Source organism: Bos javanicus, chromosome 9 (genome assembly GCF_032452875.1).
Source record: "Bos javanicus breed banteng chromosome 9, ARS-OSU_banteng_1.0, whole genome shotgun sequence".
Taxonomy (NCBI): domain Eukaryota; kingdom Metazoa; phylum Chordata; class Mammalia; order Artiodactyla; family Bovidae; genus Bos; species Bos javanicus.
The window spans coordinates 70366587-70390059 of NC_083876.1; the positions used below are offsets into that span (position 1 = coordinate 70366587).

The 23473-nt window shown below is 38.9% G+C and overlaps 1 protein-coding gene and 1 non-coding gene across 3 annotated transcripts in view; one reads left to right on the forward strand and one right to left on the reverse strand.

The window, feature by feature from the left end:
- The window catches only part of MOXD1 (monooxygenase DBH like 1), a 97439-nt gene that overhangs the window by 72093 nt on the left and 1873 nt on the right, over positions 1-23473 (reverse strand). The gene's annotated exons all lie outside the window — the stretch shown is intronic.
- LOC133254542 (U6 spliceosomal RNA) lies at positions 12771-12874 on the forward strand. Its single transcript, XR_009738713.1, has one exon. It is a non-coding gene; the product is annotated as a U6 spliceosomal RNA (small nuclear RNA).

The window sequence follows — 23473 nt, forward strand, 5'->3', positions numbered from 1 at the left end:
GATGGCATTTGGCGTTTTTATTCCTAGCACTTTTCTAAGGTAGCTATCTAGTGTATGTAAGCTTGACATTCAGGGTACCACATCCTGACATTGTTCAAATCTCACATTATTGGTGATGCACAGACCCTAACTAACTTCACTCTGATAACAATGACAACATACTGAGTACATTCTATGCACCAGATTAAGCATATTACATGTATTAGCTCATTTAATCTTCATATCAAGGCTATGAGACAAAATGATGTTCCTGTTTCACTGAAGCACAAACAAGTAAGCAGCTAGGCCAGAATCATACAGGTAGTAAGTGGTAAAGCCAGTGCTGCAGCTCAGGCAGTTTGGTCTGAGCCTCCTTCACTATTCTACACCACAGTGGCCACTGCTGAAAAAGGATGGGTTAGTTTAAATACTTCTGCCTACAGAACTATATACATCAAGTATTTTTTCATATAAAGTGTTACTTTTTCTACTGCTAAAGTCAGGGTCTGTCAAAAATGTACTCTGAGAACCAGCTGTAATTGTGAAAGCAATTCAAATGAAATATTCCAATGATAACCATGCTTTTCTCACTTTTGATCACATAGATTTTCAGTATATAAATGAAATAACAATGCCTGTGGATGAGAGATTTAGATAAACTGACTGTCTTTACACCAAGCTCACATTACATTACATGATTGAAGCAATCATGGTTTTTGCAAACAAACAGAATACAATACAAAATGCAATCAGTTCAAAGAGTAGAATAATTATCTGAGTTTTGCAAATATGTTTCCAAAGCCTTAGTACCACAAAATACCCAGCTGGCTTGCCAATTTTCCATTTGTTTTATTTCCACTCACCAAAACCAATTCTTTTCAGTTATTCCACTTTTTCTGGTTTTTCAGATAACTTAACTATGAGAAATAGCTGTGAAAAGAAGAAAAGCGAAAAGTAAAGGAGAACTGAACTATGAGAAAGGGGGAGAAAGCTCATTCAGGTCTTGCTGAAAGTCCCTTGAGCTCATCTGCACTGTGAGCACTCATCGAACCACTGAGTGTTCAATGTTCAGAAAAGACGGCTGTCAATTATGTCAAAGTTATACACGTCTGGAAAAGTGTGTTTGTCCAAAAGAAGTTGGTATCTTCAACCTCACTAAGGGAAAACATAAGTGGGTTTGAATAAAACTAAGGTTGAAACATACAGTTCAGTCAGTTCAGTCATTCAGTCATGTCTGACTCTCTGCAACCCCATGGACTGCATGCAGCATGCCAGGCTTCCCTGTCCATCACCAACTCCCAGAGCCTACTCAAATTCATGTCCATCGCGTCGGTGATGCCATCCAGCCATCTCATCCTCTGGTGTCCCCTTCTCGTTCTGCCTTCAATCTTTCCCAGCATCAGGGTCTTTTCCAATGAGTCAGTTCTTCATGTCAGGTGGCCAAAGTATTGGAGTTTCAGCTTCAGCATCAGTTCTTCCAGTGAATATTCAGGACTGATTTCCTTTAGGATTGACTGGTTGGATTTCCTTGTAGTCCAAGGGACTCTCAAGAGTCTTCTCCAGCACCACAGTTCAAAAGCATCAATTCTTCGGTACTGAGCTTTCTTTATATAAGGTTGAAATGTGAAATAGCCTAATCACCACTGTAATTCCATTACAATTTTTTTTCCTCATTTTTCAATTTTTCGGGTCTGTTTGGAGACATATCTTCAGATTTGATCAGAGTACACCTTAATTACCCAAATAGTGTTATCAGTACATGTTTACTTACTTAAAAACCCACAAGCTAATCTCTTACTATTCCTGGGAGATCTCCTAGAACAAATATTCTAAACCCTCTCTATATAAGATGCCAACATTTTCCCGCCCTCAGCTTTTGATCAGACTTTTCCCTTCACTGAGAGAATTTCAGTTATGATATACATGTGAGCTACATCTTGCCTTCTGTCTATTCTAAATATTATATCACTTAATGGCATCATAAAAATCAATCTCAAAGCAGGAAAAGAGAAATAAAAAACAAAGAGATGAAACAAACAGAAAGCAAAAAGTAACTGACATGAAACAGAAATATTACAATAGATCCTACAGACATCAAAGGGTTAATAATTTTATATACACTTTGATGGGAAAAGCTTGAACAATTTAGGTGAGAAACAGACAAAGTACTTGAAGAACACAAACCAGAAAAATGTATTTTTAATAAAAGATACTCTTAATGACCAGAAACTATAAAACTCTTAGAGGAAAACATAGGCAGAACACCCTATGATATAAATCACAGCAAGATCTTCTATGACCCACCTCCTAGAATAATGGAAATAAAAACAAAAATAAACAAATGGGAACTCATTAAACTTAGACGCTTTTGCACAGCAAAGGAAACTGCACAAGGTGAAAAGACAACCCTCAGAATGGGAGGAAATCATAGCAAACGAAACAACTGACAAAGGATTAATTTCCAAAATATACAAACAGCTCATGCAACTCAATACCAGGAAAACAAATGCCACAATCAAAAAGTGGGCAGAAGACCTAAACAGAAATTTCACCAAAGACGATGGCTAATTAACACATGAAAAGATGCTCAGCGTTTCTCATTATTAGAGAAATGCAAATGAAAACTACAATGAGGTATCACCTCACACAGTCAGAACGGCCACCATCCAAAATCTACAAGCAATAAATGCTGGAGAGGATGGAGAAAAGGGACTGCTTTTGCCCTATTGGTGGGAATGTACATTGATATAACCACTATGGAGGACAATATGGAGATTCTTTTAAAAACTAGGAAAAGACTACCATATGTTCCAAGAACCCCACTACTCAGCGTGTACCCTGAGAAAACAATAACTGAAAAAGGAGCATGTACCCCAAGGTTCATTGCAGCACTATTTACAATACCTAGGACATGAAAGCAACCTAGATGTCCACTGATAGATGAATGGATAAAGAAGCTGTGGTACATACAGAGAATGGAACATTATTCAGCCATAAAAAGAAATACATTTGAGTCAGTTCTAATGAGGTGGATGAACCTAGAGCTTATTATACAGAGTGAAGTAAGCCAGAAAGAGAAAAACAAATATCATATACTAATGCATATATATAGAATCTAGAAAGATAGTACTGATGAACCTGTTTGCAGGGCAGCAATGAAGACATAAAGAACAGACTTGTGGGGAAGGACAGGGTGGGACGATGAAGAGAGCAGCATGGAAACATATGTACTGCCTTACATAAAACCAATAGCCAGTGAAAATTTTCTGTATGACTCAGGGAACTCAAACCAAGTCTCTGTTACAACCTAGAGGGGTGGACACGACTGAGCGACTTCACTTTCACTTTTCACTTTCATGCCTTGGAGAAGGAAATGGCAACCCACTCCAGTATTCTTGCCTGGAGAATCCCAGGGACAGAGGAGCCTGTTGGGCTGCCGTCTGTGGGGTCGCACAGAGTTGGACACAACTGACGCAACTTAGCAGCAGCAGAGGGGTGGGATAGGGTGCAAAGTGGGAGGGAGATTCAAGAGGGAGGATAATTTGTGTTGATATATGGCAGAAACCAATACAATATTATAAAGCAATCATCCTTCAACTAAAAATAAATATATTAAAATGTTAAAAAAAAAAAAAAAGACACTCAATGGCCTATAGTCTAACCTAGGGGTAAAAACTTTCCTACAAGGAAAATTCTAAGCCAAAATGTATTTTACTGGGAATTTCTCCAAATATTTTAGGAAGAGGTAATATCAATCTTTCACAAACTCTTTCAGAAGAGAAAAGAGGAGGGAATACTTCCTAACTCACTTTTTGGTGGCTCAGACAGTAAAGAGTCTGCCTACAGTGAGAGAGACCTGGATTCGATCCCTGGGTCAGGCAGATCCTCTGGAGAAGGAAATGGCAACCCACTCCAGTACTCTTGCCTGGAAAATCCCACGGATGGAGGAGTAGTAGGCCACAGTCCCTGGGGTCGAAAAGAGTCAGACATGACTGAGCGACTTCATTTCACTTCACTTACCCTAATACCAAAATCAAAGACATTATAAAAAAAACAAAGATCATGACCTCTCATAGGCCAAAGTGCAAGTTTTCTTAAAAATATGTAACAGCAAGTAGAACATAGTGATATTTTTTTAAAAAAGGATACTGTATTATGGTCATTCAGAGTTGGTTCAATATTAGAAAATATCAATGCAACTCAATATATCAAAGTCTAAAAAAAAAAAACCATGCAATGATCTCAATAAATACATAAACCTATTTGAAACATTTACCCATGGTAAAATCTCTCAGTAAACTAGCAATAGAAGGTATTTCCTCAACCTTATAAGTAAAAGTAAAAGTCACTCAGTCATGTCTGACACTTTTCGACCCAATGGACTATACCGTCCATGGAATTCTCCAGGCCAGATTCTGGAGTGGGTAGCCTTTCCCTTCTTCTGGGGATCGTCACAACCCAGGGATTGAACCCAGGTCTCCCATATTGCAGGTGGATTCTTTACCAGCTGAGTCACCAGGGAAGCCCAAGAATACTGGTGTGGGTAGCCTATCCCTTCTCTGGCAGATCTTCCTGATGCAGGAATCGAACTGGGGTCTCCTGCATTGCAGGAGGATTCTTTAACAGCTAAGCTATGAGGGAAGAGTCTACAAAACCTCAGGGCATCCCAGGTCACGCTAGTGGTAAAGAACCCGCCTACCAGCAGGAGACATGAGAGAGGTGGGTTCGATCCCTGGGTCAGAAAGATCCCCTGGAGGAGAGCAGGGCAACCCACTTCAGTACTCCTTCCTGGAGAATCTCATGGACAGGGGAGCCCCAAGGGCTACAGTTCACAAGGTCGCAAAGAGTCAGACAAGACTGAATCGACTTAACATGCAAGCATACAAACTTAATAACATCATACTTAATGATGAAAGACTGAATTCTTCCCCACTAAGTATGGGAACAAGAAAGTCCTGGGATAAGGCAAGGATGTCCACCTCCTCACTTTCAGAAGGGTCCATCGTTGGTTGTCCACCTCTGACAGTTTGTCTCTATTATTCCCATTCCTGAACTAAGTCATCAAAGTTCTGTCCTTGACATTACACTACTGTGTTTTCATATTTCATCCTTTGGTAATCTCATCTTCTTCAAGAGTTTCTAATCATCACCCTTATTTAGTACCATATATCCAAAAGTCCATTGGATACCATTATTTAGAATTCTTTACTTTCATTTCAAATGTAAGATTAAAATTGTATTCGCCTTTTACCTATAAGGTGAATTCAAAATCAAAATTCAAAAATCAGTATTATTAACTTCTTCCTTTATTACTCAAAACTCCACAGATAATCCCTGGTCCTATTGATTCCTCATTTTCAAAAATAACCCACCTTTACCTCTGCTCCATTCAGTTTCTAAGTTCAGATTCTATTACTCCATATTTTTGTCAAGCTCTTCCTTGAAAATCACTCTCAACATGCCATTACATTTTATTTAACAGTATAGAGTACTAAGTTCTATAATTTAGATTCAAATTTCTCTAAAGTTTAGCCTGGTTTTCCAGGGTGTCTATCATTAATCTCACCACATAATTTCTATTATCTATTTATTATTCCCTTCAAATCTTGGTGGCTTGGCAGTGAAGAATCTGCCTGCCAATGCAGGAGTCCTGGATTAGATCCCTGGGTCAGGAAGATCACCTGGAGTAGGAAATGGCAACCTATTCTAGCATCCTCCTGGAAAATCCCATGGATAGGGGAGCCTGGCAAGCTACCGTCCATAGGGTCACAAAGAGTCAGACAAGACTGAGTAAGAGTAACTGAACACACACACACACAATTTTCTGCCTTTGCCCAGCCTTTTGCTTTTGTTCATATTCTTCCTCTCTATCTCCCCTACTGTCTTCACCTCACTGACATATTCACCACTACCTCCACCCATTGAAACAACTGCATTGAAAAGCTTCCTTTCTCCAAGACTCATGATTCTTCTACAAAGTTTTCTCTAATCATTCCAACTGGAAGTGATCATTCCCTCTCCAAATTCTTATTCCTCTATTTCCATTCCTGTGTAGCATGCAATATATTCTAGGCACAGCATTATCTTCTCAACCACTGTGGTTGCTGTTGTTCAGTTACCCAGTCATGTCTGACTCTTTGCAACCCCATGGACGGCAGGACGCCAGACTTTCTTGTCCTTCACCAATTCCTGGAGCTTGCGAAAACTCATTCCATTGAGTTGGTGATGCCATCCAACCATCTCATCCTCTGTTGTCCCCTTCTCCTCCTGTCTTCAAATCTTTCCCAGTATCAGGGTCTTTTCTAACGAGTAGGCTCTTTGCATTAGGTGGCCAAAGTATTGGAGCTTCAGTTTCAGCATCGGTCCTTCCAGTGAATATTCAGGACTAATTTCCTTTAGGATTGACTAGTTGGATCTCCTTGGAGTCCAAGGGACTCTCAACAGTCTTCTCCAACACCATAGTTCAAAAGCATCAATTCTTTGGCACTCAGCCTTCTTTATGGTCCAACTCTCACATCCATACATGACTACTGGAAAAATCATAGCTTTGCCTATATGGACCTTTGTTGGCAAAGTAACATCTCTGCTTAATTGCTGTCTACATTTGTCATAGCTTTTCTTTCAAGGAGTAAGCGTTTTTTAATTTCATGGCCACAGTCACCATCTGCAGTGATTTTGGAGCCCAAGAAAATAAAGTCTGACACTGTTTCCACTGTTTTCCCATCTATTTGCCATGAAGTGATGGGACCAGATGCCATGGTCTTCATTTTGTGAATGTTGAGTTTAAACCAGTTTTTCACTCTCCTCTTCCACTCTCATTGAGGCTCTTTAGTTCCTCTTTGCTTTCTGCCATAAGGGTGGTGTCATCTGCATATATGAGGTTATTGATATTTATCCTGGCAATCTTGATTCCAGCTTGTGCTTCATCCAGCCTGCAATTTTGCATAATGTGCTCTGCATATAAGTTATGTATTTGATGTACTCCTTTCCCAATTTTGAACCAGCCCATAGTTCCAGGTCTGGTTCTAACTGTTGCTTCTTGGCCTGCATACAGGTTTCTCAGGAGGCAGGTAAGGTGGTCTAGTATTCCCATCTCTTGAAGAATTTTCCAGTTTGTTGTGATCCACAGAGTCAAAGGCTTTATCTTAGTCAATGAAGCACTAGATATTTTTATGGAATTCTCATGCTCTTTCTTTGATACAGTGGATGTTGGCAATTTGATCTCTGGTTCCTTTGTCTTTTCAAAATCCAGCTTGAACATCTGGAAGTTCTCAGTTCACATACTATTGAAACTTAGCCTGAAGGATTTTGAGCATTACTTTGCTAGCATGTGAAATGAGTGCAGTTGTGCAGTAGTTTGAACATTTTTTGGCATTGCCTTTCTTTGGGATTGGAATGAAAACTGACCTTTTTTAATCCTGTGGTGACTGTTGAGTTTTCCAAATTTGCTGGCATATTGATTACAGCACTTTGACAACATCATCTTTTAGGATTTGAAATAGCTCAGCTGGAATTCTATCACTTCCACTAGATTTTTTTGTAGTGATGCTTCCTAAGGCTCACTTGATTTCACACTCCAGGATGTCTGGCTCTAGGTGAGTGATCACACCATCGTGGTTATCTGTGTCATTAGAATCTCTTTTGTATAATTCTTCTGTGTATTCTTGCCACCTCTTCTGGATATCTTCTGCTTCTGTTAGGTCTATACTGTTTCTGTCCTTTATTGTCCCCATCTTTGCATGAAATATTCTCTTGGTATCTCTAACCAGTGGTAATTGCCTAGAAATAGACACTTAATCTTGCTAATCCAGTTATAAATTTACACCTTAAAAAAGTTGTTTATATGGTGAATGAAACAAAAAGAGGGGAGCAATAGATTATTTTCCCACTTGTTCTTAATAATATTTACATATGTTTAAGACCTGGTGTGGAATGTATTTAACCATATGCTAGAATGAGTTTGGGTCTGCATGATCTGTGATGCAGACACATCTGGGAAGGCTGTTGTGACCTTTTAGCCCTTAAACAGACATGAATCTTATCAAACTGACATCGACATTTAGAAAAAGAGTTTATGCATACAACAGTTCATTGAAATCCTTTTACACTAGGGGGTATTCCCTACCTATTTTAAAGAAATTAAAAAAAAAACAGATTTGAGAAAGAGAAACCCTATTTTAGAATATTTTCTAATGTTAATTTATGTCCTCAGTGTCTAATGGAGTGACTTGCATATTGGGGAGTCATTAAATACATTATGTGCAATTTTGAAAGTAACATCCTGCCCTTCCTTTTGATTACCCCCTAAATGAGGGGGTAATTTTGAAGCTAAAAGAACTGATGAACCTCTAATATTCATATCTTTGTGGTATAGGAATAATTTGACTTAGTAGGAGCAAAATATTCCCTAGTAGTTCCTACCTTCTTCCTTCAGCCTATATTAAGAAAATATATGAACTATAATTAAACACAGGCTCAATGATGTCAATATTATACAATAAAAGAATGACATACTGGCAAACCTTAAAGGTACAATTAAATGAATCAAGAGGAGACAAAAGGGCAAAAAAAAAAACCTGGGTCTCAAATTTCTTATCCTTCAATTATTCTAGCTGGGAGGAAGGAGAGAAGAGAGGAAAAAAGGAAGAAGGAAGGAGGAAAAGAAAGCGAGTCACTAAGAGAACAATCTTGAGAATGGGTCCTTCAAATTGGCTAAACCAAAAAAAAAAAAAAAAAACTTTAGTGAGTTCAAGGGTTTCCTGACAGTTTAACAAAGGGATAAATGTTTTCAAGTGGGTAATTAAATAGAATACTTACTTTGTTACTATCATCTTCTAGGGGAAAAAATGGAGAATGACAGCAAAACATAGAATAACATTCAAATAAGAATTTGAATACTGATAACATGACCTAGTGGAGAAGGCAATGGCACCCCACTCCAGTACTCTGGCCTGGAAAATCCCATGGACGAAGGAGCCTGGTAGGCTGCAGTCCACAGGGTAGCTAAGAGTTGGGTAAGACTGAGCGACTTTACTTTTACTTTTCCTTTCATGCATTGGAGAAGGAAATGGCAACCCACTCCAGTGATCTTGCTTGGAGAATCCCAGGGACGGGGAGCCTGGTGGGCTGCCGTCTATGGGGTCGCACAGTCAGACACGACTGAAGCGACTTAGCAGCAGCAGCAGCAGCAGCAGCAACATGACCTAGAAATTTATCTTCACAAAATCAGATAGTATAGTACTTACAGGATATTTAAGGAAGTTTTCCAGATCATTTTTACTATTTGATTTTCACTTTTAGGATTAGAAACAAATGGCTCTCCTCCCTCTCACTCCTCATCCATTTAGCAAAGGGGGCCAGATGTAGCTTCACTGTCCATCCACGGTGAAGGCCATTCCTTAGCCATCTTGCTATAGTGCTTGATATTCCAGGACTTTTAAGGTAAAAGCAGGAATACTGATCACAGTACACTCTTATTATCACGGTCTGATTATAAAAATCACAGCCAGTGTAAAAGTCTCATTGCATGATATATGTATTAAATATATTTACAAATTATAAATATAACATAAAATACTGATAAATAAAGGTATGCTCTGGTTAATCACTAAAAATTGACTTTATGAGAGCAGGAGGATTGAAGACAATTCAGAGAATCATGATTCTATAGAGATTTTTAAGCATTTAAGAATAAAAATATGTAATGTTTTAATTATGTAATATATAAAAGCTGTTATGCAAAAGTCATTCTTCTTTCTACTTATTCATTTCTAATATTCTGTAAAGTGAAATGTGAAAGTAATATTTTCCTAGATAAATGATTTTATGTGGATTTCAGTCATATTTGAACTCAAATATCTGCATAAAGATAAGTTTCAATATGAATTATCATTGAGGCTTTATTTTTTGTTTTTATCAAAGATTATTATATGAATCATATATTAACCTTGTTTATACTTTTTAAACATAAAATATTAGCTTTACCCTTGAAAATCTGCTTTGATAATTAGACTTTGTCAATAAAATACATCTGCAGTTGTATCATAAAAATATTACTCCTGAAACATACTCTCATGGGATATTTTTCCTTAGGCACAGGTTATGCTCTGAAATAAATGAAGCATATTACTGAGATTTCAAAATGCTATGTGGCAATAGTAAAGTGAAGCCAATATCAGCAGAAGTTGGCATTATCATTTTGCATGACAGCCAGAGTAATGACTGCCACCTACAAACTAAGATAACATACCCAAAACGCTAGCCTTGATAATCCACAGGATGGCTACAAACTCTTATTAAAAAACATGATTACACAGATGTGAAATTGGTCCTCACTCATTGTCAGTCTTTCTCTCTTGAATAAAATCTCTTTAACAGCATAGAGCTTTGACTGTGGCTGTGTTAAACAGGATGAAGTGAAAATTCTTACGGGTGTAATAAAAGATATGAATAAACCCCAGTTCGGCCTGGGGAACTGAATGTAAGCACAGCTGCAGGGGAAACCTTGAGAAAAATGTGACCATCTGTCATCATTTTCTTCAACAGGTGCTTATAGTTTTTCTTCTTTTTCTAAATCACAAAAGCCTTGTTACTTCAAACATTTCTGTTTGTAATATCCATTTCTGTAATAAGCGTTATGGTGCTTTAATAATACTGATAGTATAATAGATATTTTGTGTTCAAGGGAATCTTTGATCCTAAAAAACCATAAAACCCTATAAACAAACTATATAAATATAATCTTCAGATTTCAGTATAAGCTGATTTTAATAAGTTATTTCTTTGTTAATCTTGAAAATTTGAGAGGAATGTCAAAACAGAAGGGGACTGCCTTCTAGGAACCACTTCAGATAAAACTGAGACTCTAGTTCTAAGAAGTGATCTGTTAAGTAGCTGCCAGAATATCAAAACAGGAGCCCTGTAAGCTTGCTTTCCAGGGAGGGGCCACTGGAGCAATTTGGTTGTTCTTTAAGTGCTACCTTCTGAAAATACACATCCTGATTTTTCTCCCACAGCCAATCACCTCATTTTAGTTTTCATGGAGAGAAACTTAATACTTTGCTATCATTATAGAATTATCAGATAAAGTGTAAAATTAAAACTTTGACTTGATCTCTAAGAATAGACTTCAACGAAAAAAAGAATTACAGATTTTACCACTGACATATTTTTACTTTCAACCTATTTCATCATATTAACTTAAAAAAATTTTTAGATGGCTTCTCTTAACTCTCTATGACCAGTTTGTCAACTCGCACAGTTGTGTCAGACTCTTTGCAGCCCCCTGGACTGTAGCTGACCAGGCTCCTCTGTCCATGGGATTTTCTAGACAAGAATACTGGAGTGAGTTGCCATTTCCTTCTCCAATGACTAGTTGATGCAAGGAATAAATTTTGAAAAGAACGCTCCTTCTTTCCTGTCTTTCCTCCTCCCTCCCTCCCTTCCTTCCTTCTCCTTTTTTCCAACACATATTTTATTGCATGGTGGCTACTCTTCAGTCCCTGTGGTAGGGCTGAGAGCACATGACTGTACAGTATAGACTACAGGACAAAGTCCCTATCATCATCAAACTGATAGTGTAGTTGCAGAATAAACAATTTTTGAGCTTAAATAATAATATAACCAAAAATATTTTGACAATAAGTGCTTATAGGAAAATAAAACAGAGATTCTAGAGATGGATTGGAAAGCCTGGAGTTGAGGCATCAGAAAAGTCACCACTGAGACAATGAGACTTATTTTGAGAAATAAACTACATTTAGGAGCCAGCCAATGAAAAGTGTGGAGGAAGTAGGTCCAGGAAGAGATAGCAGCTGTTGGAAAGAAGGGGAAGAGGCAGGGGCAAGGTTTGTCCAGTTTGGTGAAGCAAATAAATGCCAGTATGACTGAACTCTAGTGCCCAAAACAGAAAAATGAAGTCAGCAGGGATCAGCTGATGCCCCAAAGGTTACGATGCTTTACAAATCAATATAGGGAGCTCAAATTTAATACTAAGCTTATACAGTCATTTGAGCCTTTAGCAGCAAGTGCCATATTTTGATTGATGTGCAAATATGTATATATGTGCCTATGTGTGCATATGTGTGCGTGTGAGAGAGAGAGTGTGTGTATGTGTGTTACTGAGGCTGCCATGTAAAAATGAAGAGAAGAAAGAAGAGCCATGGTCAGAAGACAGGAATCAAGCAGTGGTCCCACAGGTTCAATCTTGAGTGATGGTGATAAAACTGAAGGGAGGTAGGCAGGTTTTAGATTTAGTATGGAGGAAGCACCAATAGACCTAAAGACAGGTTTTATATGTGGGATGAAGGAAGGAGAAGAAAAAAGGATGACCCCTAATTTTTGACAGAAGCTACCAGGAGGTGCCATTTACTGAGATGGGAAAGGCCAGGGAAGAAGCAGCTCTGAGATGCTATCTAGACATCCAGGTGAGAAAGTCTAGAGGCAGAGTATATCTAGACTGTTCTTAGATCAAAATAATGCATCAACCAAGTTTCAGAAACTCACTGACTCTATAGTCAGCCTTGAATATAAAGGCTCCTAAAGCCCCCCAAATTCTTCTGAGTATTTACAAGTCATAAAACATTCTCTTTCTTCTTTTTCTTCATTTTTTAGGTTTCAGAACGAATATATATTCACTATATAGGATTAACATATATTCACTAATATAATTCAAATATACTGAAATATAGTAGGGAAAGAAATGAAATATTCTCACAATAATTGTAAAGATTCACTGCACACCTATCCACAGAAACAAAACTTCTTGAGGCAGGTTAAAAAACAACATAGATGTGCTCACTTCAGCAGCACATATACTAAAATTGGAATGATACAAAGATTAGCACGGCCCCTGCACAAGGATGACACGCAAATTCATGAAGTGTTCCATATTTTTACACATAAAAAGATGCTCAACGTTGCTCATTATTAGAGAAATGCAAATCAAAACTACAATGGGATACCACCTCACACCAGTCAGAATGGCCATCATTAAAAAGTCTACAAACAATAAATGCTGGAGAGTGTGTGGAGAAAAGGGAACCTTCTTGCATTGCTGGTGGGAATGTAAATTGATACAGCCACTATGCAAGAAGGTATGGAGATTCCTTAAAAAACAAGGAATAAAACCACCATATGACCCAGCAATCCCATTCCTAGGCATATACCCTGAGGAGACCAAAACTGAAAAAGACACATGTACCCCAATGTTCGTTGCAGCACTATTTACAATAGTTAGAAGACAGAAGCAACCTAGATATCCATCAACAGATGAATGGATAAAGAAGCTGTGGTACATATATAATGGAATACTACTCAGCCATGAAAAGGAACACATTTTGAGTCAGTTCTAATGAGGTGGACGAACCTAGAGTCTATTATACAAAGTGAAGTAGGTCAGAAAGAGAAATATAAATATCATATACTGACACATATATATGGAATCTAGAAAGATGGTACTGATGAATTTATTTTCAGGGCAGCAATGAAGAAACAGACAGAGAACAGACCTATGGACACGGAGTGGGAGGGGAGAGGGTGAGAAGTGTACAGAGAGTAACATGCAAATTTACATTACCATATGTAAAATAGATAGCCAATGGAAATTTGCTGCATGACTCAGGGAATTCAAACAAGGACTCTGTGACAATCTAGAAGGATGGGATGGGGAGGGGGGTGGGAGGGAGGTTCAGGAGGGAGGGGACATGGGTATACCTGTGGCTGATTCTTGATAATGTGTGACAGAAAACCACAAAATTCTGTAAACAATTATTCTTCAATTAAAAAAATAAAGTGGCAAAAAACACACACATAGTTTCATAGTTGATAATGTTTTCTCTTCTAGTAATTTCTTGAATAATCTAAAAGTATGATTGTTGAGTAAAGTTATTTCCAGCATCACACTCAAGTTGGAAGACAGCCTGAAGTATACCTAACCCATGTTGTGCTGTTGTTCGGTTGCTAAGTCATGTCCGACTCTGGGACCCCATGGATTGCAGCATGCCAGGCTTCCCTGTCCTTCACCATCTCCCTGAGTTTGCTCACATTCATGTCCACTGAGTTGGTGATGCTATCTAACCATCTCATCCTCTACTGCCCTATTCTCTTGCCTTCGATCTTTCCCAGCATCAGGGTCTTTTCCAATGAATCAGGTGGTCAAGGTATTAGAGTTTCAGCTTCAGCATCAGTCCTTCCAACGAATATTCAGGGTTGATTTCCTTTAGGATTGACTGGTTTGATCTCCTTGTTGTCCAAGGGAATCTCAAGAGTCTTCTCCAGCACACAGTTCAAAAGTATCAATTCTTCATCAACTCCATGAACAGTATGAAAAGGCAAAAAGATATGACACCTAATCATAGTTCCCACCAAAGGAAGATTTCTTTAAAAAATGTTTTTAGGAAAGGATCACAATATTTCAATATCTCCAGTGACAAAGCTCATGCACTTAACAAGTTTATTTTTTGGCCACACCATGCTGCTCCATGAGAGATCTTAGTTCCCCTACCAGGAATTGAATCCATGCTCCCTGCATTGGAAGTGTGGAGTCTTAACCATTGGACAGCCAGGGAAATACTGCAACTCATTTTAATAACTCTGATGGTAGAAATGTATTTCTTATACTAACCTGAAAGCTTCTATCTTTAAAGTATACTAATTGGGTCTTTTTTCTTCCTCTGAAGCCTAATAGGTAACATCTAATCCATCTTTCTTGAGGAAGGCTGTTCACTATTTCAAGGAAAAGATTATGTCTTTTCCAACTGTTCTTTCTCCAAATATTGCCAGATGCTTCCCATTGCCTCGGTAGCCCAATTTCCAGAGATTTCAATTATCTTTGTAATTCGCCTTTAGAATAATCCAGGTTACCCATACATCTTTTAAAAAGTTATTCTAGAAGGTATCTTCTGGAATGATTAGCCTAGAATAGAGTACAATGTCAATATTACTTCCCTTGATGTCAATGTAGTATTTAAAGGCTAATATTGCATTCATGTGGAAAAGGTAATGGCACCCCACTCCAGTACTCTTTCCTGGAAAGTCCCATGGACGGAGGAGCCCGGTAGGCTGAAGTCCATGGGGTCGCTAAGAGTCAGCACGACTGAGCAGCTTCACTTTCACTTTTCACTTTCATGCATTGGAGAAGGAAATGGCAGCCCACTCCAGTGTTCTTGCCTGGAGAATCCCAGGGACTGGGGAGCCTGGTGGGCTGCTGTCTATGGGGTCGCACAGAGTCAGACACGACTGAAGCGACTTAGCAGCAGCAGCATTGCATTGCATTCATGTATTCAACAGGCATATCTTTTGAGCTTAGGATGAACGACTACCTAATATGAATTCCAATTAAGACCAACTTTACACACTTTGTACATACAGAATTAAACATTAGAGTGTTTATTTGTATTCTCACTGAATTTTTAATTTTTAGTTTTCTTTCTTTATTTTAATACATCACTATCTTTTGAGTCCTTATTCTGTAGCCTAATATAGGCAGCCTGTTACCAACATATTTCGGGTATGGATGTTTAAATATTTACAATAACTAATTCAACTTTATTAGTCCATCTTCTACAGTGACATCATAGGAAACCTGCCAATTACCTTAGTATCGTTTAGACACAACATTCATTTATTAGCCGAACTACAAGTCCAGCAAATCAAATGCCAAGGAAAATGCAGTCTTGTCAGTATAATTTGTGTTTATTGAAAGCATGTTGACCTCTAGTCACAAACCAATTGCTTCAGGCAAAGCATTCACAAATTTGTTGCTTAAAGTTTGTCCTTGAGTTTTCACAAATGACTCTCAACCTCCCCTAACTCTTCCCTTAGTAAATATTTTTTCTCCAAGTTGAAAATCTGGGACATTTGTCTCCATGTAATCATCTGATAAGGGCTTCCCAGGTGGCACAGTGGTAAAGAATTCACATATCAATGCAGGAGACATAGGTTCGATCCCTGGGTTGGGAAGATCCCCTGGAGCAGGAAATGGCAACCCACTCCAGTATTCTTGCCTGAGAAATCCCACGGACAGAAGAGTCTGGTGGGCTACAGTCCATGGTGTTGCAACGAGTCAGACAGGACTGAGTGACTGACCATACACTCATGCACACAATCATCTGACAATTCTGGTATTTCACTAAGTGATTGACTCATGCTAACAGTACCTTGTATTGACTGAGTACTTTCAGTGTACCACATACTCTACTAAGAGCTTTAAGTACCTATTTCATTGAGTCCTCACAAAAAAATGCCATGGGTAGATATAATTTCCTTCTTCATAAAGGGAACTGTCACTTGAGCAAGGTTAAAGAGTTGGCCTAGGGCCACATAAGGAATAAGCAGCAAGCAGTGTTGGGACTCATAGCAGGACTTCCTGCTCTTAACTGCTCAGTAGTTATTCAGCAGGTATTTCTTGAGGACCCACCAGGCAAATGGACTCTTTCCTGTTCCCTCAGGAAATGAGACACTCATCAGCTTGTAGATGTTCCATCCACGCCCTAATGAAACACTAATTATCTACTACACAAACTCCTCTTCCTCCTTCTCCCTGCTGCAACTATAGCTTTAGGGCATTTCACTGCTTATTAGTAATCTTGGGAAATGAAAGTGGGAAAGGAAAGAGTATCTATTTACACTTTACACTAACTAGAAATACACTTCAGAATTTTTCCAAATACAAAGGGAGTCATTTTGTTACTGTTCATTCTAATAAAAGATTTGAGAGCAGAACACATCTCTTGGCTTACATGCAGGCTGAGACTAACCTGAGACTTTCATTTATTAATATTCCTTTGATGCCCTGTGACCATATATAACTTACCAATTTTAGGCTTTGTGTGGGCAGATATTTCTGTTGCTTAGAAATATAGCAGCTAGAACCAACTGACAAAAGGTGTGTAGGAATGGCAGGGAGGTACGAGGAGGAGGGAGATTTCTGGCTCAGAGTATTTCAAAATACACTGCTACCCACAGTTCTTCCATTGCTGTTCTCATTTCAGCATGTAACTTTGAGAAAATACTTTAAATTATCAACACATTTGTTAAACATCTCAGAAGTGTTTCAATTCTAGAAAAACCCACCTGACTTTTTGACTTTACAAAATAATCTCTATCCAAGCACATGCTAACCCTTGCTTCAAACATCAGTCACTCTGAATTGCTTTGTTGGGAATCTTGCTATGCATCTCCATGCCCAGAGTCTGGAATCTTCCAAGCTTCTGTAGGTGGACATGGGAGTTACCTGATTCTGATCAAAGAGCCTGACCACACAAGGTCAGTAGTTCCTGAACTTGACTGCACAGAATCAATTAAGAAACTTTAAAATACATTAAGGCCTGTGTAGACTGCTAGAGGCTGTGATTTAATGGTGTAAAGGAGGGAGGGGGGATGCCTGGATGCTAAAATTTTTAAAAGATGTGCAGGTGATTCCAACGTGCAAATTCGGGAATTTCTGACATGGGAAGTATCTTCCCAGTTCTCAGTCCTCTATTAGCACTGCCTGCTCACCACTGGAGTGCAATTTGCCGTTGCCATCTTGGCCCTGTCTGAAGGGATCTGGAGGTCCAAAATACCAGGAGGCCTTGCTTCTACATGGTTTCATCTACCATGAGTTTTCCTATATGAATGGGCTTCTGGGCATGAAGCTTTTAGGGGAGAAAAAAAATAGTAGCAATTTAGTTGTATCTAAGAAACTGAGGTTCTCGGGTGTTAGTTTACAAATTGCCTGAAGGATGGAAATCTTCCCCAGACTCATGTAGTTTTGTTGATCTAGCTTCTCCAAGTCCTTTAGCTCTCTCATATTATTGAAGATGAGAAGGAACACAGGGTATAAAAGAAAAACATTCACACCTAGTATTAAGAAAGAAACTCCTATAAAATCACCAAATCTCTAGATCAAAGCCTGAAAGACTCTAGTTGAGCTTACTAAACATGTGTGTAACAAGGCTACAGAAACAGAAAAGAGCTCAGGTGGTTCAGACACTTTAATTATATTTCTTCCATGTAGGCAGACTCCTATAGTCAATGTCTACCGAGTCCTTTGAAGCCCATGCCAGATAATCTTCCTCATAGTATATAATACTTTGAATGGTAAATGCTATAGTTAATCTTGAAAGACAACATTTAAAACTTCGGACACTTGTTTTCCTTCGTGTTTTAATTGTAAGCCTCCCAATCTGAAATAGCCACAGCACTGCCCCTTATCACATCACCCTATTTTAAAACTCTGCACACACTTACCACTTTTTGATATTTTTCCTGCTTATTTGTTTACCCCCATCAAAATGGGAGCTCCTTGAGACTACTGATTTCCTCTCAGTCAATGCTATGTCCCCAGGATCTAGAACTGTTCAATAAACCTTTAATCAATATTGGTTGAATGAATGAATGAACACTCCAACATTATCAGTGAGTACTTTACTAAAACAGTCATGTGAAACTCACAAATGATCCCCATGCTGTATGGCCTGGAGCCTCAAATTTATACATTTACAAAATGGAAGAAATAAGATATTGACCTCATAGGGCTATTGTGAGAATTACATGAGATAACACACTTGAAAGACTATAATGTATGGCATATATTAAGAACTCCATGAATGAAAAATCACATTACAGAAATATATATCTATGGTATTTGTACAACAAAAATAGTAACAGAAATACTATGATTTTATTTTTACCAATCTTTTTAAAACTGCTTTTCATTAACACGTTCTTTCACTATTGAGGAAGAAAATTGGAATGTTTTTATTTAAGCTACCAGCTGCTTGCAGAAGAAACAACACCAAACCAGGACCAAGAGGAAATGAATCCAGACCACTGACCTATATGGCTTCCAACAGGTCACTTAATAGGTACCTAAGGCCCAGTTTCTTAACTGTAAAATTCAGGTGGGAGAGTTAGGAAATTTAAGGCGGATCAACTGAACTCTGAGCTCTGAAGAGCAACAAGTAAGTGCCCAAAATATCAATATTCAATTTGTAAAACCAAACACTGTTTAAAGATTTATCATAATATTTGGCTATATTAGTTGAATACAAAAGACCTCAATAGTAAATTAAATTTGAACTATGCATTATTTCCATAGCATTCATATATAATCCCATTTTTACTGTTAACAAAAATTAATACATTTGAAGCTTTCTTATTTTTGCAGAATTTCCTGCTTATGTGCATACTATATGCTGTGAAGCTTTAAGCTTTTCTTTATTTTTGGTCTACTCCAGAATTTAACAAGTTAAAAAAAGACAGAAGTGGAGAAGAGGTTTTCTAGAGAAATAATTCTCTGTTTAAAAGTTCTGTACTAATTATCTTTTAAAAGTTACAATAAGCCACATTACGAGGCATCCTTAGGCAGAGTTGTTTGTTTGTTTTACATATAGATCAAACATTTCCAGAAACAAGATGATATACAGTGAATTCATTCTTTTGGCCAGCAACTCTATTTTAACAGGGCTCTATTACGAATGATGAATCAATAAACCACCATTCACTTTCTTTGAAGTGGATGGACTCTTGGCTTTCTTCCCAAGAATCCAGAAATAGGCCGTTGGTCGCCTGAAGCCTTGAACTTTGGCGGTCAATTCAGGTGCATTGTTCTCCTGGCTCTTAGTCCTTTCCTCGGGCTGGCTTCTTGAAATCATTTGCTCGGTCAGGGAGACCACACAGCTGAAGAGCATCCTGGTGATTCTTGGTTCCCGCTTACACTGGTGCATGTGGACTTACTACTAATACACCAAACATGAAGGTTGGAGAGGTCCCTTGTCATCTGGAAATTGGCAAAGAGGGAGTAGGGGGCAGGGCATAACCTGAAGATTTATAAATACCTCTTAACAAAGCCCCAGCTGATCTGTGTCGGGGTTGTACACTCTCTTCGTCTTCCCCTTACAGCTTTTCAATTTGCTTTCCAAACATTTCTTTGTTGCCGTTGGCTGCGGTGCACTTAAAAGAAGCACATCGTTAACCACAAAGAATGCTCACTGTTTTCTGTGATTCCAAATCACAGCACAATTTCCCAGCACTTCCTCAGCAAGCAGCCCGGCAGCAATTACCCCGCTGCTGAAGAGACTCCTCATCACAGCAAAGTTTTGGTGGTGGCAATAGCCAACCAGTGAGGTTGTAACAAATGATGACATCGGTTTCTGCCTCCATTCTCCAGCAATTTACACCCCCAAAGGAAGAGTGAATTCATTTTTGTGCAGATTTCAACAGGCACATCTGACAATGCTGCCCTCTTCTCCAACTCGCACAAACTAGGCATTCATCAACCCTGATTACTTTCCCCAAATGGCGACTCAACAGTTGCTAAGTGGCTTGGATGGGGGTGGGATTGCTCTGTGTCAGAAAGGGGCAAAGTACAAGGAGAGGACACGAATCTATCAAGGAAGTAAGCATTGAGTTAATTCACTGAGACAGAATAGTGAGGCTTTCCAAAGCCAAGGCGAAAGGAAAGACTGCTTCCCACCCCTGGCAACTCTCTGAAATACAGTGCCTGGAAGCCAACCTCAGTACCATCCCAGGAGTACTGTGTCCCTAAGTGAACAACTTATCTGATAGGTTACATGGAGAAGGGCTTTACTCCACAACCACGTTTCTCTCTTCTTTCCCATTTTGATGGTACCCGATTATACACCCTTTAAAGAAACATCTGCTCCAGGGTTGGAGGATTACAAAATGGGCAGGGCCAATTTCCATAATACCTCATCTCTGGGTGTAGTTTTAAGAGTGTCCAAGCCAGTATACTGCCTTGAGGCAACAGAATCAAAATCTGATACTTCCATCTACAAGCAAATATCGCACTGCCCCCTGGAGGTAGTCTCATTGCATCCAGTCCTGAATTAGTGACTGGCAACCACTGAAAAATCTGGAGTTGCTGAGGTTTAGAACTCTTTTTTGAAGGGCAGGGGGAGGGTGGAAAGGGTGTGGACCAGGAAGACTAACTATGCACTAACTTCTTGTGAGTGGGGTGTGTGTGTGTGTAAGCATGAGGGAGTGAAAAAGAGGTGAATAAGTAAACGCTTGCCTCCCCATCTCAGCAGTGTAGAGTGGATACACAGTAACAGGTACTCAGAAGCGGTGGTTGAAGGGAGATTGACAGGTTGGTGAGAATGAGTGTAGTTGCACGGATTTTGCAAAGATGGCCATGCTAATATCTTCCCCTCCCATGTGACCTCCTCACCATGGGATGTTGAGGTGGTATCTAGATTTCCTCTTGAATCCAGAGGGACTGGGACCACAGCAAAAGACACAGTCCAGGACTCCAAGGCCATACAGTTTCTACTTGGGCCTCTTGAGATGTTCACTGTTGGGACTCAAGCCACTGTTGGGAAGAAGCCGGGCAGCTGCAGGGAGAGGCCACATTCCTACCACAGTACCTGGGGAGGTCCAGCCAACAGCCAGCCTCAGTCACCAGTCAGAAAAACCAGTGAGAGAGCCTCCAGATGACTCAGTGACTCACCTTGGAGTGGACACCAAGTGAAGCAAAAAAGACCTGTCACCACCAAGCCCTGCTCAAATAGTAGCTTTGTGAGCAAAACAAACCACCATGTTTGGGGGGTAGTTTATACACAGTGATAGATAACCAAAAGAGGGGCAAGGTCCCCTCTGACACTGAACATTTCCTAACACAGAATAAATAGGGCCTGAAGAGAATTGGAACCTGCCTCTCAGCCTTTCACCAGATTTCATAATTTGGGTTGATTCACTTTAGCTTTTTCCCTCTTGGTCTCAGATCAAGCTGTCCATGCGATATATCTCAACTGAACTTATGTGTGTATATATGCAAAACAGGGTGTGTTATACAAATTTGAATTGTGGCTGCTATTTACTAATCAGATTTTACTTACACACACACACACACACACATACACACACACACACATCTGTCATCTCTCAAAAAACAAACAGAAGATCTGGCAATACCTGATTTGCATTCCCACATAACAGTAATTCACATGTGAAAACTGGGGTTTCTTGCATCCCCTCTACTCCTCTGCATTACAATACTGCCTTTCCACTGGAGTCTTGTCACTCTTTTACATTTGCTTCCTGACCTCTGTATGGATTTGGGTTTATGACATCTGTTTCACCAACAATTCTCTGCCTGGCTAGTTGGGATTTAGTCTTACATAGTTATCCAGGAGTTAAAATTCTATTGAAAGAAGAGTCTTAATATCATCAGAAAAAAATAAAAGTCCAAATAATAATAAAATAAAATATCTAAAGGTCAAGTTTTCTAATTAAATAAGAAAGAATGAAATAATATATACAGAAAGTAGCCACAAGGGAATGTGACTTGGACATCAGCTTAGGTTGTCATCAGTCATCTACAGTTTAATGCCATTGCCCCAGAAGCAATGCTTGGTGTTGTATTGTTTCACGCAAAGTTTGTTCTCACTGAAAGTAAAATTACATGAAAATCAAAGTTTCCTAATGGAATCACATACACAATGTTTAAGAACTTTATTTACCTTTTGGTAGAGTTGCTGAAGATGCCATTCATTGTACAAAGAATCTCAAATTAGTAGGTTTTGGGAGAAGATACAACTTCAAGTGTTGGAAAATGGAATCTCCCAACCTGGATGATCCAGCTGGAATTGATACATTTCTTTTTGTTTTTAGTGTCTGGGGTCTTTAATTTTATTAAAAAGGTTTTTAATCAATTTTCTTTCTACTTAACTGCTATGCATAATTTTTATTGTACATTATATGCCTTAAAATGAGTGAGCTGTGCTGTGCTGTGTGTGTGTTCAGTTATGTCCAACACTTTGCGACCCCACATACTGAAGCCCCAGGCTCCTCTGTCCATGAGATTCTCTAGGGAACAATACTGGAGTGGCTTGCCATTTCCTACTCCAGGGGATCTTCCCGACCTAGGGATTGAACCAGTTTCTTGCATTTCCTTCACTGGCATGCAAATTCTTTACCAATGCTTAAGAAAATGGAGTAGTAAAGGATGTCAGTCAATTGAGAAAATGACAATCCTTTATATATGAAAATAAAAATTCCATTTCCTTAGGAATAAAAATAGAAGGGAAAGTTCTATTTCTTGCTCATTAAATATACTGGGAAAAGGTCCATATCCAAGGCTTACTGAACAGTATTATGTGTTTAGAAATTACCTTAAGAAAAGTTCTACGTTTCAAAACCCATCTGCTGCTGCTGCTGCTGCAAAACCCATCTAAAGGGCACTTAATTAGTTCTTATTTTCTCTTTACAAAGAGCCACCTGCAGTGTGGAAATACTGTAGTTTAACAAACTATGTTTGCGGTGTGCCCCTTATAGCATGTTGAAACAGAATTCTGCTCTTAGTCTTTCATTTGATATCAAACTTGATGGGCTTTCTAGAAACGCTACTCTTTGAGAAAAACATCAAGTTATCTTTAAAGTATACATGTTTTATGATACCACTAAAGTAAGACTTTCCATGCTCCCTTCAACAAAACATTTAAGGATAGTTAAGGGGCATTTGATTCTGCCCATCCTAAAAAAAAAAAAAATA